We start from the raw sequence: 17,856 nt of genomic DNA on the forward strand, positions 1-17,856 counted from the left end.
CCAAGCGCCCTATATAGTAGTAAGGTATCGTATGGTATAAATTTACAAAGAAAATAAAATCGCTGAGATCTCGTACGCGCCACTGCTCCCTTTTGCTCGTGACATCAGTTGTAGTAGAAGGTTCGGCCTCAGAATTGATTAATCCCCATGCGGGGACCATCAAAACGACTCATCCAGTCTGAAAAGCATGAAACCACCTTGAGCTCCAAAATTATTTACTTAGTGCCTCCTGTGCACTCTACTATGAAGACATAGCCGCTCGTATATATTGAAATGGTGCAGTAATAGCAAAGTTACGGGCGTTTCATAAACGAAAATGCGTCCAAAGCTGTGTCTCACTCTCCTTCGCAACCCCCTCCCCCCACTCACGCTCTCTTCCCCTCGCCACATACGCTCACCAGCTCTACGCATTGCAGCGAAGCTACAGGTGGCGGGAACACCACGAATGACGGGAAATGGTGCACTTTCACGGCCACCAAGAACTAATGTACTTCGGATATTTCAATAGGCATTCCTAATAAGTTCAACAAAATTTGATGAAAAGCCGAACGAAGTAAGGACATTGAATATGTACCTATGTTCAAAGCGATCGAATGCCTTTTCTTGATATAGTGAAACCAAGAGACGAGGTCAGAGTGTACGTCATTATGTTACGCGTAACGAATGACAGACAGTGTATCTATCTGCCAGGAACGGAGCATGCCTGATGGTGTCCTATTAATGAAGGCATCAGGCTTGCCAAGCATAGAGTGACAACTGTGAAAATTTTGTAGTCAACGTTGAGAAGCGTGATTGGCCTCCATTCCTCTGGACAAACTGATGATGAATCGTGCTTAGGTATCAGCACAATACGACCGTCGCGAAAACTTGACGGGAATTCAAAGTTCTCAAAGCAGCGGCTGATAACAGATATGAAAGTGGCACCAATATCTTCTCAGAACGTTAGATAAAACTCAACGGATAACCCGTCCGGCTCTGGGGCTGAGCCACGCTTCATGGAAGATAATGCTGCTTTCACCTCATCAGCTGATGGTCGTGCACAAAGACGCTCAGCTACCTCAGGTGGAACCTGAGGTAGCTAGCCCACTAAGCATTGTACGAGATCCTCGAGAGCCAGGATCAATTGCATAGCGGTACGCGCCATGTTTTCAAAATGCGTTACAAAGAGCGAATAATCCCGCACGAGAGGCGACGTAACAGGAAGTGCTCTTCGGGCCGCAGAGCCGAATGCATTCGGCTGTCGAAAAAGCGAGTTTCTTGCAAAGCGCCGAACTTCAGGGTGTGCACACGGATTACGTCTGCATCGCTAAGCAGCAGCTGACAAAGACGACGCTGCGATGAGACGTTGGAAACGCCTCCGTAGCTCACGCTGCCATGGCCGCATCAGCGGAGTCAGTTGATTGACCTGAAGGGCAATATGGAGCTTCGTGGCAGTATCCGCCAGTTCTTCCGATATGCGTCGCCTGAGTGCACGTCCTTCAACTGAACAATGCAGACGCTACTGCACTTTGAGCACGTCCCATGACTCTGGGTCAGATCTAGAAACACAAGCGCGCAAGACTCTTGACAAACAAGAGTGCGAGCGCGCGTCATGTAGAACGCGGATGTCGAGGCAACAAGTTTTTACTGATGAGGAAGCAGGGAAGCAAATTTCAAGTATAACTGGTCTGTAATCGGAAATATAAACACGGGATGAATGTCAAGTTGTCACATCAGATGGGTGACACACTGAGCTAAATTGCTTGGCACACAGGCATGGTCTAACCTGCTTGGCGACGCGCCGCGTCGCCACGTCCAGGCAAATAAAGAACCATGAAAAAGTTGATATGTATCCAGCAACGAAAAGTGCTGGACGAGGCGACGCAACTCTCGTGCGTTCCAATCGGGGCGACTCCAGCCCGGGCCTTGCACAACTACTCGCGTGCCTAAAACGAAATTAAAATTCCCAACAAGCACCACGTGACGACCGTCCAGGAAATACACGTCGAGGTCACGAAGACAATCATTGGACTTAATGGCCTTCGCGGGTTCATATATGCGCAAAATGCGTAACCTAAATAAAGATATTACACAATCAAATGCCAATATCCGCCCTGTCCCATTATAAAAAAGACGTGATGATCTCGCAAAAGAGCTCTGTTGAAAATAGTATACCGACTTCACTAGAGCGTGATGTCGCGAAAAAGAAAAAAGAAAACACAGTTTAGGTTAAAAGTGTGTTTGAAAGTAAGAACATGTCCAATGGGGAAAAATTTGTTTCTTGCAAACACTGTAGGTCACAATTCTTAGCGCGGGCCACGCTGACAATTTCTGCTTGTTTTATAGGACTTCGGAACCCCTGTGCGTTTATGAAATAATGTTCAGGGTGTCAGCCATGTTTAATTACAAGCATCACCAAACTGACCTGGTCGTGTTGTTCAAGTTGGCGGCCCGGGAACAAGTCTAGGGGATATGCAGTACGCGCGTCACTTCTTCGACCATCTCGAAGAAGGCCGAGGCATTTTGGGTCGCTGTAACTCGGCGCGGCAATCCGGGCCGCCGTCCGAGCCAGAGGCTGGCGCATGGGCAGGCTTTACGTCTCGTGGGGCCGCCATTTCTATGTCGAGTCCATCCAGGCTTGGCCAGAGTCCAACGCTGCTATCAACTCCGAGGCTGGAGCTGTTTTCCGATGAGGAGGATGTCGGTAGCGGTAGGGGATTGATTTCATCGCCGCCTACAACTTTAGCAGCCGGGGGCTCATTCAGATGTAACGCATGCGGCGTTGCAGGCGACGCAATTGAGGCGGATGAAGCCACAGCAGATTTCGTAGGTGTATTGACTGTAGTAATCGCAGCGTCAGGTGTTTTATCTTTGTTTAAAACCTCGGTGCGATCAGGAGGGCTGATGGTAGCAGCCGAAGTGGAGGCGCTGTCCGCCACAGCATGCGGGTCCTTCGCTGCTTGGAAAGTCAGCGAACATGGCGTGTTGCGATCCGCCACGTCACGGTCTGCATTTTCGGTAGAGGAGGCCGGCGAACATGGCGTGTTGTGGTTGCCCGAACTGCATGCCGCTTCTTTTTCATATATCGACGCTGGTTCATGCGATGTCAGGGCAATGTCTTTGGTTACGGCGTCACGCGCAGTGGCAACAGCAGCTGACGGCGGCGGTAAGGGGGGGGGGGGGGAAGGCGCCAGCAGCAGCGTCCGAGTATGAACGCCGCATACGGCACGCGACTGTAGGGTGACCATCCCCGCAACGTCGACAAGGACGGTCACATTCGTCGCTTTCGTGGCCATGGGCACCACAACGGCCACAGAACGCTGCGGTGCACTGTGCACGGTAGTGTTCGCTGGAGCCGCATCAACGACACAGGCGTTGCAAGCCGCGGTAGTCAAAAGTCACACGATGACCAGAGACTCGCAGGTAATTGGGGACGGGGGATGTGGTACTCATTTCCATACGAACGAAGCGGGTGCCCGTGAGCACACCACGTCGTCCGCTCATAAGACCAGTGTTGACAGACAGAACCTTGCCGTATAGTTATAGTGCCTGGACGAGAATATCGTTCGGAACGAAGGACGGCAAAAGGAGGCAGGTCACGTTGGTGACCTGCGGGCCGACGGAAACTACAGGACAACGCTCGCCACCGATCACAAGGCAGCCAGCGTCGACGATTAGTGTCATGTAAGCCATGCTCTTGACGGTGACTTGGAAGTTGAATCCCCGCAGGGGCGCCTGCGTCAGCAGGCGTTTGGTGCGTTGCGACACCACGTACCCGAGCACACGAGGGTTGGCCCCTCCCGCCTTCTCCTTTCCTCTTTCTTCATCTTTTTCTCCCCACACCCCTTTCCCCGTGCAGTGCTGTTGAGGTGTCCTCCTGTGAGAGACAGTTACGGCACTGCACTTATCTCTTCCATTCTCTTTAAAATCACTTCACACACACAAGCCTCCCACGTGCTTAACGCAGTAGACTCCGACAGGCGAACTATTGAGGCCGTCGCGTCGACGACGGTCTTGGGACCATTCCCCGTATAGACAACATCGAAGACTTGGGCCTTCGAGGGAGTCCACGACTCTGTACGCGCCATGGCGTGAGAGGTGGACGTCCCCGACGTGGAATACGCACAGACATCAGCAGAAACTCTTGTTCCGTTCTTTTTCTTCGTGTGTTTAGAAAAAGTTTATTTAAGCAAGGGACGATACGAACACTGAGTCACAATCACGGCACAATTCCACCAGGACGATAACATATACAAGAGACGAAGGATTGTATACACGGCACGTTCTCGAAGTATTGTCCGAGTCCTCACACACTAACATATAACAACACAGACCCACGGAAAAGCGCAGTTAAACATAAACTAATTTTCACATGTATAAAATGATGTTCAATATATTCACTGTATGTACAATGATGATATGACGGATACACTTTACATAATTTTGAAGTGATGCTATGAGATATGTTCAATATAGCTATAGTCATCAAGTAAAGAGGTAAATGTTTAAGAAATGCGGTCTCTGGTCCCCAAACCCTTGCACAGGACCGCATTATATACGCTGGCTAATCCCAAATAAGTTACCAAAAAATATTTCTTCCAAGTTTTTCCTAATGGTTGTTCACAATATCACTCAAGCTGTAACTTCCAGTACGCTGAAGTTTTATTTGTCATTTACAATAGGCGAGGTTCAAAACACAAATGCAGGGCACCATACACTTCAATTCTGGTAAATGGAATTTGCTTCGCTCGCCGGCTGCTGTGTGGCGGGGCGGAAGACACGTCTAGGAGCGCTGCCTTGCGTTCGAATAGTGTAGCCAGAGTTGGGCTTCTGTTTTCCACATGCTGCTCGGTTGTCATTTGCAAAGCGCAGTCACATTGAATTCCGAGTTGCTGCACAGAAGCCACCCTAACAGTGACAACATGGCAGCGCCCCTACTGCGCCGACCATCGGCTTCGATCCGAATTCGGGTTTGCTACTGGCTCTCCATCCTATCACCAAGAAATAAGCGGCAATATCCGTCATCACTAAGTCTCATGTCAAGCTGAGGTCAAGTCATTAGGTTTGTTTTGTCGTAATTACTGAGATCGGGTGTTTGTTTACACGTTGATAGGACTGCGCAGACGCAGCACCAAACTGTAAAGCTGGTTTGCTTTCTAGTTAGCAGATGGCGGCACAACATACAGCATTGGTTGTATGTTAACGATTCGGAAAGCTATAAAAACTTAATTGTTCACTGCATCATTAACTTACTACCACGTACATGATGACGGTAGCGAGCAAACGCCAAGTAGATGCCAAATAGACGCCGAGCAGACACTGTGGCACAGGTGAACATATGTAATGTCCCGTACTACTTGCTGAAGGGGCTGCAAGGTAACTGCAGGGAAAGCGTACAGGTAAAGCGAAGTCCTGCTGTCGCATACATGTAAACGCAGCTTATGGCTACGGCGTCAAAGCATTTTTTTTTGCGTCAATACACCAACCATGGAGCATGTAACATGATGGCAAGCAGACGCTGAGCACACGACGCGGCGCGGATCAGCTCATGTCGAGGGGCACTCAGCTTTTTTATTGGCTAAGAATTCGTGTAGATTCCACAGTGCTGCAACCAGGTCGTGAGATGGATCCCCTCTGTAATACCTTCATGGTGTTGAGGGTATAATAAATCAAATAGCCCCTGCGCGAACGAGAGGTGGCTTCACTGGAGAAAATTGGATTGCAAGATCAAATCAAATCAAACTTTATTCCAACGTTTGGGATGCTGAGGGTCGTGGTCAGAAAGATGCTACAACGGCTTCCCTAGGACCAAGACACAGTGCAAATGGTAGGGACAGGCAAGTACAGCAAAGTAAAAATGGATTTGAGAAAAAAAATAAAAATAAAATAATAAATTGCGCCTAATAAACCACACAATAATCTCAGACATATTGTGAGTACAAATAAAAAAGAAACATAATTACAATGCATAGTGTTAACGTTACAGGCTGTCGATGAATACACAATATTCAAATAAATGCAACATCAACAATAAGAGAAGAATATACAAAAAATACAAATGAGATGGGCCGAATCACCCGGTTTCAAAGAAAAAAAAAGTACAACAAGCGTTAGCTCAAGAATAACGTTAGGAAAGCGTTGAAGTTGCCTAAGAAAAATGGTACATAAAGTGTGAATTCAACAACGTAAAAAAGACGATGAAGGGCCGTAATGGATATTTTCAGATTGTTAGTTCATTCAAGTACAACGGCAAAATAAATTGCAGCCTTTCTTTCCTGTAATTAGTGCGCGTGCGCGGAATCTCCCACGATAGAACGGGACGAGTATTATAAGTAGGTGTCCTGTGTTTTAATTTTGAAACGGCGATTATGAATGTTTTCTTTCCAAGGCCTACGTGTTACCGTTTCATAAGAATTGTGCGATAATAATCTGGTAGAGTAATTAGATTCGTTTCATTGAAAAGTGGGGCTGTGTGACTGTAATAAGGAACATTTGCGATAGCACGAATGGCCATTTTCTGTATTATATATCATTTACGGATATTTGTCAGAGGCGTCGAGCCCCAAACAAGATGACAGAGATATGAGATAAGAACAAACTCTTATAGATGAGAAGTTTGACTGTATTTAGTAATGAAAAATGCACCCTCGACAAAACTCTCGAGATCCTGCATGCACGGGAAAGCAAAGTTTCAACATGTGCAGTCCATGACATTTGTTGTTTGAAAGAGACACCAAGACATTTGAAACGTGGTATCATCTGGATTACGGGATTGTGAAGTTTTAACGGTACGCGGGAGACGAATTTTCGACGTCTAGGCCTCATTCACGTATATATATATATATATATATAATAACAGGGGTCCCAGAATACTACCAAGAGGCATTACCGCTGAAAGTGCTTGTCAAATGGAGGCGTCATTATTGATGACAACCATCTGCTGACGGTACATCCATATTCAATCAATTGTTGAGGAACACCTCGAAAGCTGTAACGATTGCATTTCTTTAACAATGTCACATGATTTATGGTGTCAAAAGCCTTCGAGTAATCTACGAAGATGCCTAATGTGTGTAGCTGATATTCAGTCAAAAGCATCCAGTATAAATTCCTTCTACTCTAAGACAGCATGCTGAGTTGAGCGACTTTTCATGAACACGAATTGCGATGAAGTGATGATATGGTGCTTATCAAGGAAAGAAGCCATGCGTTTGTGATTGTGAATCAGTTTTTCTGAACGTTTTGATATTACGGGTAATAGATATAAATATAGAGTAGATATAGCCCTGTAATTGTTAAGCGTATTTTTATCTCCCCCCCCCCCTCCCCCCCTTGTGCAACACTAGTACTTTCGCGACTTGCAGTTTCTGTGGGAAGATTCCAGTAAGAAGAATAAGGTTAAAGATATATCCCAGTACATCAGCAATAATATCTAACACATGTTTAATGAGTCTAATCTGTAAGTCATCTGCGTCACAGCAGGTGCTGTTTTTTTTTTTTCAGACGAGGAAGCATTGATAACTTTACTGGCCGTTGTCGGCACCAAAAACGCGCTTTCAGAGGCCCTATAAGTTAAGTATGTAGTGCATGCCGGATTGTGCGCTTCCTTTGCTAAAGTTACGAAATAGTCGTTAAATACTTTTGCAAAATCTGCCTTGCAGATAGTGTCACCGTCTAACACAAGCTCAGTAGGCCTGAATTCATCACCGCTACGACCAGGGAACTTATTTAGTCTACTCCAAGCTAATTCTGATAGATTGATTACAGCGGTGTTGAACAGGTTGTTCAGGTACTTTCACTTTTCATAATGTTAGAGACAACTTTACTCCTATGGGCTTTGAAACGTTTTAACGTGTCCTCGTATTTATCTTTTGAGAAGAGTTCAAATAATTTATTTTTACGTTTTATTTCCTGGAGGCAAGTCTTCGTCAACCGGGGTTTCTTGGCTGTGCGCGCATGCTTGAGTTGTTTGTACGGAAAGCACTTCTTGTAAGCCCTTTAAAATTTATCTCGGAAACAATTTAACGCGTCCTCTGATTTCTGCTGGCGAAACACGTCTGACCAATCGATTAACAATATCTCATTGCGAAATGCAGCCAATATGTGTTCACTGATACCTTGAATAACGACTGGTTCCTTTAGTTGGGATCGCGCATGAGACACCGTTTCTTTGATGAACATAAACATGGGAAGATGGCCACTAATGGATGCGCTGAGCACGCCAGACAAAAGTTTCGTAGCTTCTATGTTAGTAATGAACACATCAATTAGTATCACGACGTCTTTCTCATTGCGAATAGGGTGGGTGATAGCATTAATAAAACCATTCACTTCAATAGTTTGGCATAATTCAAACTGCTGAGGCGGCGATTTAGCAAGACCGATATTCGGATCACCGGCAAGGACTAGCTTATAACCATTGTCATTTACCCAACTTATATACGTATCTAGGAATGCTAGAAACGTCGACCTGTTACACTAAAAATAGAACCGTCACTTTGTACAGTCGGAACTTCATAGTCACTAGTAATTCCGGAAAATGGCTGAACTAAACAACATTTTATCGAGTTCTTAGCCATGAAGATCACTCCACCTGCCATTCTTGTTGGACGATTAAAGAAATAGGTTACGTAGCCAGGAGATTTTAAAACATCAGTCTCATTTCAACACCAAGTTTCAGTAACCTTTTTTGTATACCTTCTCTCTCTCCCTTCCCCCAGCGTAGGGTGGCCAACCAGACCCTCGACTGGTTAACATCCATGCTTTCCTTATATCCTCTCTCCCTCTTTCTCTCTCGATGCGCGACGCTCGCCAAGCTGCGGCGTGACGTGGCGCCGGAGGCGCCTGATGCGCTAATTTAGGGTCATTACTGATGCGCTGCTTTGTCTTCATGGATGAAGGGTTAAGTTAGGAGAGAGCATTACGGGGGGGGGGGGGGAGGCACGCAGACAGGGCTAGCGAACGCTCCGTGACGCCAGCCCTTTGCTCAGTGGCGGTCCAACACGTGACCTCTTGCGTCGAGATCACGGAGTAAGAATCGAGATTTGCTGAGACGTTTGGTCGCGCCTACTTCAGGAGCTTTTCTTCTTCTAGCTGGGCCGTGAGCTCGGTCTCCCTGGCGTCTTTCGCTGCCTGTCGTGCCGTGTTCAGCCGGTTTGCTTCTTGTAGCTGGGCAACGTCCATATGGACCAGTGCACAGTATGACGTGGTGTGGTGTGGTGTGGTAGGGTGCGCTGTTCAGAACATGCACGACGCCCATTTTAAGATTGTAGCTAGAGTCATCTCCTACCAATATACTTTGCCGGCTGCCATTTCATGCTTACATCTACTCTCGATTACGGGGGAGCGCGCAATTTTTTTACAGCGAAGCTGTTAAGGGCTGCTTTTCCAAGGCTCGTCGTGTCCGTGTGTGAAGACAGAACTAGCATCATCACGATTGGCTCCAGCGTCGTCGCCTTCTTCCACGGCCGGCTCATTGGCACCCCTCGGCGCTACCGCTCGAACGCGGTAGTTAATTACTGGTAATTATTACCACTGGTAATAGTAATTATTATTACCAGTGATGATAATATCAATTATAATGTATAATATTTAATAATAGTTAGCTAATAATAATCACATTAGGTAATTAGGTTGCAAATGATAATTAATTGATTAGTTAAATCATTAATAAATGATTAATCAACTTTCGCCCACGACACCGTTGTATTCTCCGCAGTACGCAGCTCAGAGTTCGAGGAGGTTTGACTGAGCGCGTTTAGACTCAAAAGTTCCTAGGCGTTATCTCTCACGAAACATTCAATTGGGCCAATAACATAGATAAACTTCGCACCTACATATCGCGGTCCATTGGTATTTTGGAAAAATCAGTTGCTTATTGCCCCTTTGTGTGACAAAGCAGCTTTATTACACTTTAGTTTACTCGCGCATACATTACTGCCCAATAATCTGGGGCTCAACAACAAAAACAATTAAAGACAGTGTTCACAGGCTACAAAAAGGAATGTCCCGTATAATCGGAAATGTTCCGCGTCGAACACCTTCTGCTCCACTTTCCCTTGAGCGCAGCATCTTGAAATTTGAACATATCTTTTTCAAGTAAAAAATTAGCGGCAGTCATCTACAATAAAATTAAATTGAACACAGATACATTTAAGGATAAATACTACCGGAAGACACACACGTACAGCTTTAGAAAAACGACCTATTACAGGGAAAGAATTTGGACCAACTACGCCAGGTAAAAGCTGACACACCTAATACTTTTCTTTCTAAACTCTTTCAAGAAGGCCGTGAGCATAGTGAACGAAAGCCGGTCAACAGCAATTGTAAAAAAAAAAAAAAAAAATGCACGCTTATTTATTTACGCTTCAAGCATTACATGTTTTTTTTTTCTCTTCTGTGTAAGACTTGCTTACCTTGTATACTTTTTTTTAAAAATGTATTGTGCCCTCAAATTCAGCCATGAAAATTTCTTTTGGATAAGCTCATAATATCAATATGTTCTAGTGCACTTGTTAAAGCCACGGCTTACTTTTTTTCTTTTCTTAATATAAGAGCACCAGGCTCAGTGCTCTGTAATATTTTTTTTGTTTTACTTTTCACTGCATTTATGTATTACATAGAGAGACATGCTGAGTGATGTGCAATATTGTGGCCTGGACGGGGACTGGCCCATTGTCAGGCACTGAGTTGCCTTTTCGCCACCCCTTCCCGCTGAACCATTGAATAAGATATGCATGCTTGAATTGATCAAATAAACTTCCAAATTCCAACATCAAAAATTTATTAATGAATTATTTATTAATTAAGAAGCACGAGGACGTAACCACTTTTACAGCGAAGCTGTTAAGGGCTAGTTCCACCGCGATAATGTCCGCGTATAGACTCAAAACTCCCCATACGTGGGCCGATCCCAAAGATAGTGCGATGCCGGAATATTAGTGTCGGCATTAGGAGTGCGAAATCCTACTTTCCGTCATTCCATTGCTTGAAATGAATACATTACAAACAATAAAAGTCTTTCGGAACCTATGAAGTTCTTTATCATATTTGCATGTTCTCGTTGAAGACCTTATCAACGTTTAAAGAAAGATTTATATTTATTTATTTATTTATTTATTTATTTATTTATTTATTTATTTATTGGTACCTCAAATACCCCATTTGGGTTTTTACATGAGGGGTGGGCATATTTAGATAATATTTTCAATGAATGCCTTGAACGATGAATGACTGGAGTGGTGCACCGCTTCAGCAGGTAGATGATTCCAGTCTTTCGCTGTTTGAATGAAGAAAGAGTTAAGATGAGCGGAGGTGCGAGCTGGAGGGGGATAAACAGCCTTTGAATGGCTATGACGGGATGAAGTGCGATGCGCAGGCGTGATGTCGGTCTGATGAAGTAGTGAGGGATAAAATTTGTAAAGGAGGCATAGTCTTGCTGTTTTGCGGCGCTGCTCGAGGGTTGGAAGGTTCAGAGATGATTTAAGTTTAGTAACGCTAGTGTGGTAAGAGTAGTCAGAATGAATGAACCTTGCTGCACGATTCTGTATGGATTCTAGTGCTGTTGCCAGGTTAGGTTGGTGTGGGTCCCACACTGAGCATGCGTATTCTAGTTTGGGTCGAACGATTGTTAAGTATGCGAGTAGTTTTACTGAGTGCGGAACAAGACGTAGATTACGGCGCAGGTAGCTTAGTACACGATTGGCATCATTGCTCATGTTGCAAATGTGCGAGGACCAACTGAGGTTATTGGACAAGTTAACGCCTAGGTATTTATATGAAGTCACAGCACATATTTCCGAACCGGGGATAATGTAATTAGCTGAAATAAATGATTGGCGAGGATGGAAAGTAAGTAGGGACATTTTTTTGACGTTGAGGGACATTAGCCAATTATTACACCAAGTTTCAATGACGTTAAGGTCGGACTGGAGAGCACGAGAATCAGCGTCGTTAGATTACACAATCATCAGCAAATAAACGAATTTTGGAAGAACAACCTATCGGTAAGTCGTTAATGTATATTGAGAAGAGTAGTGGCCCCAGGACTGTGCCTTGTGGCACGCCGGAGATAACGGGTGATAAGGTAGACGAGCATTGGTTAGCGTAAACGAACTGTTGACGGTTAGTGAGAAAGTTGCGTATCCATTGGAGAACACGAGGGTTAAGATTAAGACATGATAGTTTCAGGAAGAGCCGTTCATGAGGAACCTTGTCGAAAGCCTTTTGGAAATCTAGGAAGAGGGCGTCTATGGGTATGTTTTGATCAAGATGCGAGCTGATGTCATTAACGAATAGGGCTAGTTGAGTCTCGCAGGACATGCCTTTCTGAAAACCGTGTTGATTAGGATTAAAGAAATTAGCGGACGTTAGGAAGTTTACAATATGAGAATAAATTATATGCTCCATTAGTTTAGAACAAACACTGATGAGGGAAATTGGACGGTAATTGTGGCACGATGACGATGATCCTTTTTTGGTACTGGAATTATCTTACCTATTTTCCAGTCTTGCGGCACCACTCCAGATGATAATGATTGCTGAAAGATATGACACAAAAATACACTAGAGATGTGCGCAGTGTTCTTAAGCATTTTGGAATTGATGCCGTCGATGCCGGCTGAGGATGTTAACTTGAGGGATTCAATTAGCTTGGTGATACCATGTGCTTCGACTGTTATGTCTGGCATCGTTGGGTTGTTGAGGTAAGGACAGTCTGGGAGGTCAGTGTTAGGTTCAGAAGTGAACACGGAAGAGAAGACAGAGTTTAGTACTTCAGATACTTTATGGTCTGGAACATGGTTATTATCGTTATCATATAATAATAATGGTTTACGGTTATTTGGGGTAATGTATTTCCAGAATTGTTTGGGATTGTTTTGCAGCATGTTAGGGAGTGTAGTTGAGTAGAAGGTTCGTTTAGCTGTTGCGGCCAAGGAATCAAACTCCTTTTCAGTGACGTAATATTTTTCCCAGGCCGGAGCGGTATTGGAACGCTTGGCTTTACGAAACAGTCTTTTCTTTTTATTGTTTAGTCGTTTTAATGTGTTGTTGAACCATGGGGACGAAGGTCGCTCTGTTAAAATGATAGTTGGTATGTAAGTCGTAGTGAGTTCGATCATTTTATTTTTAAAAAGCGTACAGTTGGCGCCTACAGTGCGCTTTGGGAAATCTATAATGTACCAGTTGTAAAACTCGGTTAGTGCATTGTTGATGCTGATGTAATCACCTTTATCGTAGAGTGTTATTTTCCTTTTTGATTTTTTTAATGAGGTAGCTGCCAGGATAATTCTGCATGTAGTACCGAGTGATCACTTAGTTCTGGTAGATGTGTTATAGAAGAAACACTGTCGGGATGGGATGTTAAGATAAGGTCGAGTATGTTAGAGCACTGTTCGTTTTTCCGCGTTGGGGTAGATACTAGCTGCGTCAAACCAAAGGTGAGGCATGTGTTAAGAAAATTACATTCAAGGTTATTTTTAGATAGTGTTATGGCTGGTTCGGACCATGTCATATCAGGAAAGTTAAAGTCACCTAAGAGGAGCAGTTGCGCATGATTAAATGACTTCGTAACAGTTTGCAGTGCCTCGTGGAAGTGAATAGTGAAGGAAGCATCTGCGTCGGGGGGTCGATAGCATACACCGATAATAGTTTGTAGGTATGAAGAACTGCACAATACGAACAAAATTTCTAGAGGTGAAGTGATATTGATAATGGAGCAGCAAAGGCTGCGATGGGCAGCTATCAGAACACCTCCTCCGCGTTTGCCTACACGATCCCGCCTAAAAATGTCAAAATCAGGAAGGAAAGAATTAAGCTCTGTGTTATCGACGGTAGAATTCAGCCACGTTTCTGTTAGTACAAGAAGCTTACAATCAGAAGAATCGATAAGGCCACAGAGTGCTTCGCGTTTGGGCAACAAGCTTCTAATGTTAGTATAAACGAATGATACAGGGATGCTATCTGGTTTTGCGATAGTGCGTGATGGTAGCTATGAAGTTGATATAACTTTATTTGTAGTGTTATCATACTTGTAAGTTCTGTTATCCACGATTAGTTTATCGTACCGGAGTTTGAAAGGTTTCTGTTGCGACTTGCCGAACTCGATTAGTTGTTTACGTGCATGCCGAGTGTTAGCTGAGTAGTCTTCCGATATGCTGTAGCTGGACCCTCTAAGTTGTTTAGCATTTGAAAGAATATGTTGTTTTACTTTGAAATGAGCTAATTTGATAATTATGGGTCTGTTTCTATTAGAGCTGTATCTGCCAATTCTATGAGCGCGCTCGATATTAAGGGATCCAACTTGATATTAAGGTTAGAAGCACAAAGTTCCACAATTTTCTTCTCTGATTCTTGCCACGTTTCACGCTCAGTATCAGATACCCCAAAAAACACAAGGTTAGAACGACGAGCCCTATCTTCTGAATCGCTTAGTCTTGATGAAATGTCGGAAATGGCTTTAGTGTTTGTATCGACCACTGTCCTGATGCAATTAACTTCGGTTTTTAGTGTAGTTATGGCGGAAACGTCATCTTCAATTTTTGTTAGTCGCCTTTTAATGTCGTCAAAAATTTTATCGTTCTGCGATAGTTTATTTCGAATTGATTTCATTTCACTTAGAAGAGATGCCTGACCTGAGTTTATTTCCTCCAATGCTGCCATTTTGTCACAGGATGCCTGCGTAGAACTGGAACGGGTGTTAGGGCCGGGATTCGGTTCTATGTCGCCAGAGAGAGCAAGAAGTTGTAAGATGACAGTCGTGCAGTCGCGAACAATGGTAATGCAGCAGCCTGGGCTTGGCAGCACTAGCAAAGCGGCATAGCGGGAACGACGCGCATAAATAGCGTAATTGGTTGTTACCTGTAATGCGAAAAGGCGTCGGGCGTCAGTGAACCGCATTGTTCGAGTGCTGCCAAGCCCACTGATGAGAGCGAGGGGGTGACGTGTTTTATGCGTGAAGGTTGATGTCTGTGTCGATGCGTCGGCTGAGGCAAGATTGTATGAAGACGATAAATACGATGAATTTCCGTTCAGGGGCGGTGCGGCGCAGTAGTCAACGGCGCTTGCGTCGTTTTCGGAGCACTGGAGGGTAGACGAGGTTGGCCCGTCTGTAGCACCAGCGCGCTGAGGGCAGGGCGAGCCTACACCACGCACGAAGTCATACAGCTGACTGTAGACGTGAGGCGGCGCTGAGCGTCGGTCAGCATTGGCATTCCCGGGCAGACGATAGAGGATGCTCCGCCAGGTAAGTGTATCCCGCAAGCCAATACACCGTAAGCCGGGCGTGCCCGCAGGCTTCGTGGTGACACCAGGAGAACAGCAGGCGCCAACGGGGAAGCAGAAGCCTGTGAGCACCTGTAATGCGAAAAGGCGTCGGGCGTCAGTGAACCGCATTGTCGGAGTGCTGCCAAGCCCACTGGCCGGTTAAGGAAAACTCGCTTTATCGCGTCGCTTTATCCGGAGGTACGCATCAAAACGGATAATGCCAATCATCTCCAAGCTGGCAGCGAACTCTGATAACCTTGGCACCAGATATTCCTCTGTAGTATTTTCTAGGTATGAAGCTCTCCGCGTATCGCCAGCTTTCAAGTCCTTCCGCTCTAGAAGCGAGCTCTGGGAACATAATGAAGCGTACAGACTCGGCCCCAAACGGCCACTTCTCGCGAAACTCGGTAAATCACCGCTTTAAAGTTCTTGAACTGTAAAAGGCGGGGAGATAAATACTTGTAGAAAAATAAGTGGGACGCAGATTGCGAGGGCGTTAATTTTGTATGGAGATGTACTATCACGTGTCACGTACGTAGTGGCGGCATGAAGTTACTGTACATGCTACCTTTGGTAGCATATACAGTAACACTATGGCAGCATAATAAAGCGTTCTCTCGTGCAGAGGAGGGAGAGCAGAATGTAAGGCAAGTTATCATAGCGGCCTGACAAGTGACGCGGCGGGGCGTATCACACGCAATATGCACACTTTTCAAACGTGTGTACATGCTTGTGTGAGTTTGAACTTGCGTGTGCTGGTCACCATTTTCTTGAGACACGGGAATTCTGACAAGCGTCAAAAGTCAACGCGCAGCAAGATTAGAGAGAACGAAATTCATCCCGCAGGAAGGCAGATCCGTTAGCCGGAACTTTTGTCCTCTAGCCTGCGACTCGTCGCGAGAGATAAGGGAAACAAAAGCTTCGAGCTGATCGGGCAGGCAATTACAAATGCTGGTTCATGGACAGCGAATACTCCGCCGGACCAGTATGCTGCAATTTCTGCATGAGGACGGACTCCACGTTTTGAATGAAACAAAACAATTAAGCAGTACGCTAAGCTGCAGGGGAAATAAATATGAGATGAGATGAGTTCATATTATGGGGATGCTAATTTCACTATTTCGTAGTGCTATTAATGACACTGACTAGCCAAGATAATGCGAAAATGTTGCAGGACATTCCTCATGGTCGCAGTGTTGCATAGACTATTCAGATAAGAAAGGACACCCGCAAATACACGCATTGAATATTCATAAAAAACTGCAGTGTCATGCCTTGAGCTACGACATGTGCTTGACTCATAGACTAATCCTGCCTGTGTGTCTGTTGCAACGAAATAACTTTTAACTTTCATTACACACATTGGTCTCCAAGAGATAGGTTAAATTCTATGTTGATTACTGTGGTGTGTTTTGTGCACGTTGTGTATCTGCGACACGCGCACTGTCTGTATCGCTTCAGTATCATTTATTTTTCAAGATATCACTCTGGAGAAGCGTGCTTGCCGGCAGGCACATCTCTCCAAGATTCATTAAAGAGCAATTTCTCTTTCTTGGCTACAACCATTCACGCTAGGAAATGTCCTTAAGGACCTGCGATATGCCAACGCGAAGCAAGGGATACTTCGGTGATGGGCACACTGCGCCGGCGTATATGAGGGGCGCGTGTAAAATCTGCGCTTCGTGAAATGCTGTTAAAAAGCTCAATGATGACACCGCAATGCGCGTATCGGGTGATGAAGAAACAGTTAATTACGGCATAGCAGCCCGCTCGTGGGCAAGAAATTAAAGTAAAAAAACCAACATAGAGATTAAGTTAGCAGCATTGCGCATTTTGCTCCGTTAACGACTATACTTATACTGTTTAACATTCTCGTCGGTGAGAATTCTGCTAGTAGGCCTATGCGTAACAAATTTCTCTGTTACATCATCGTGATTCAAAAGCGTCCGTTAACTCTCGTATTTAAATTTACGATCATGATTTGCATCTTATCTTTTTACAAGTATGGCTACAAGCGGATCTGATATCTATATAGTATCAGCAGCGCTCACATGCCACATACAAATTACAACGCTGAAACTTTAAAAAATATTGCGACGGGCGTCGTTGGAAACATTCTTACAAGAAGACTAAGCTAAATCAACCTGCCATCCGCGCGAACGTTTAGTACTCCCCATTTTTCAGGGTGCTGGGAAATCAGCAGCAATTTAAGCCGGGGGAAGTATACATTATGCCGCTTTATACCCACCTTTGTATAGATATGAGTATACCTACAAACGTGGTGGGCTATTTTTGAGCAGGTAGTGAGGAATCTTGAAAACTTCGTTACACCCGCTACACGCTAAACACTGTAAAATTCACTGTTGCATTACGCTGTCGCTTCCTCCTCCTTTAACTAGCCTAACACTTCACTTCTTTTGGGGAGTAGCAGGCCCGAGATAAGCTCCTGTGGCCGAGCTCCCCGCCTTTCGGATCGTCAAACATTTTCTTTTTTATCTCTCTCTCTCTCTCGACATACTGCTTCCCCCGCTGGCATATTCAATAGTGTCGCAAATGTGCGCTCGTGTGTGCGCTCGTGCCTGTGTGCATGCGAGCGAGCGAGGGAGAGAG

This window comes from Dermacentor andersoni, chromosome 6 (genome assembly GCF_023375885.2).
Source record: "Dermacentor andersoni chromosome 6, qqDerAnde1_hic_scaffold, whole genome shotgun sequence".
Lineage (NCBI taxonomy): Eukaryota > Metazoa > Arthropoda > Arachnida > Ixodida > Ixodidae > Dermacentor > Dermacentor andersoni.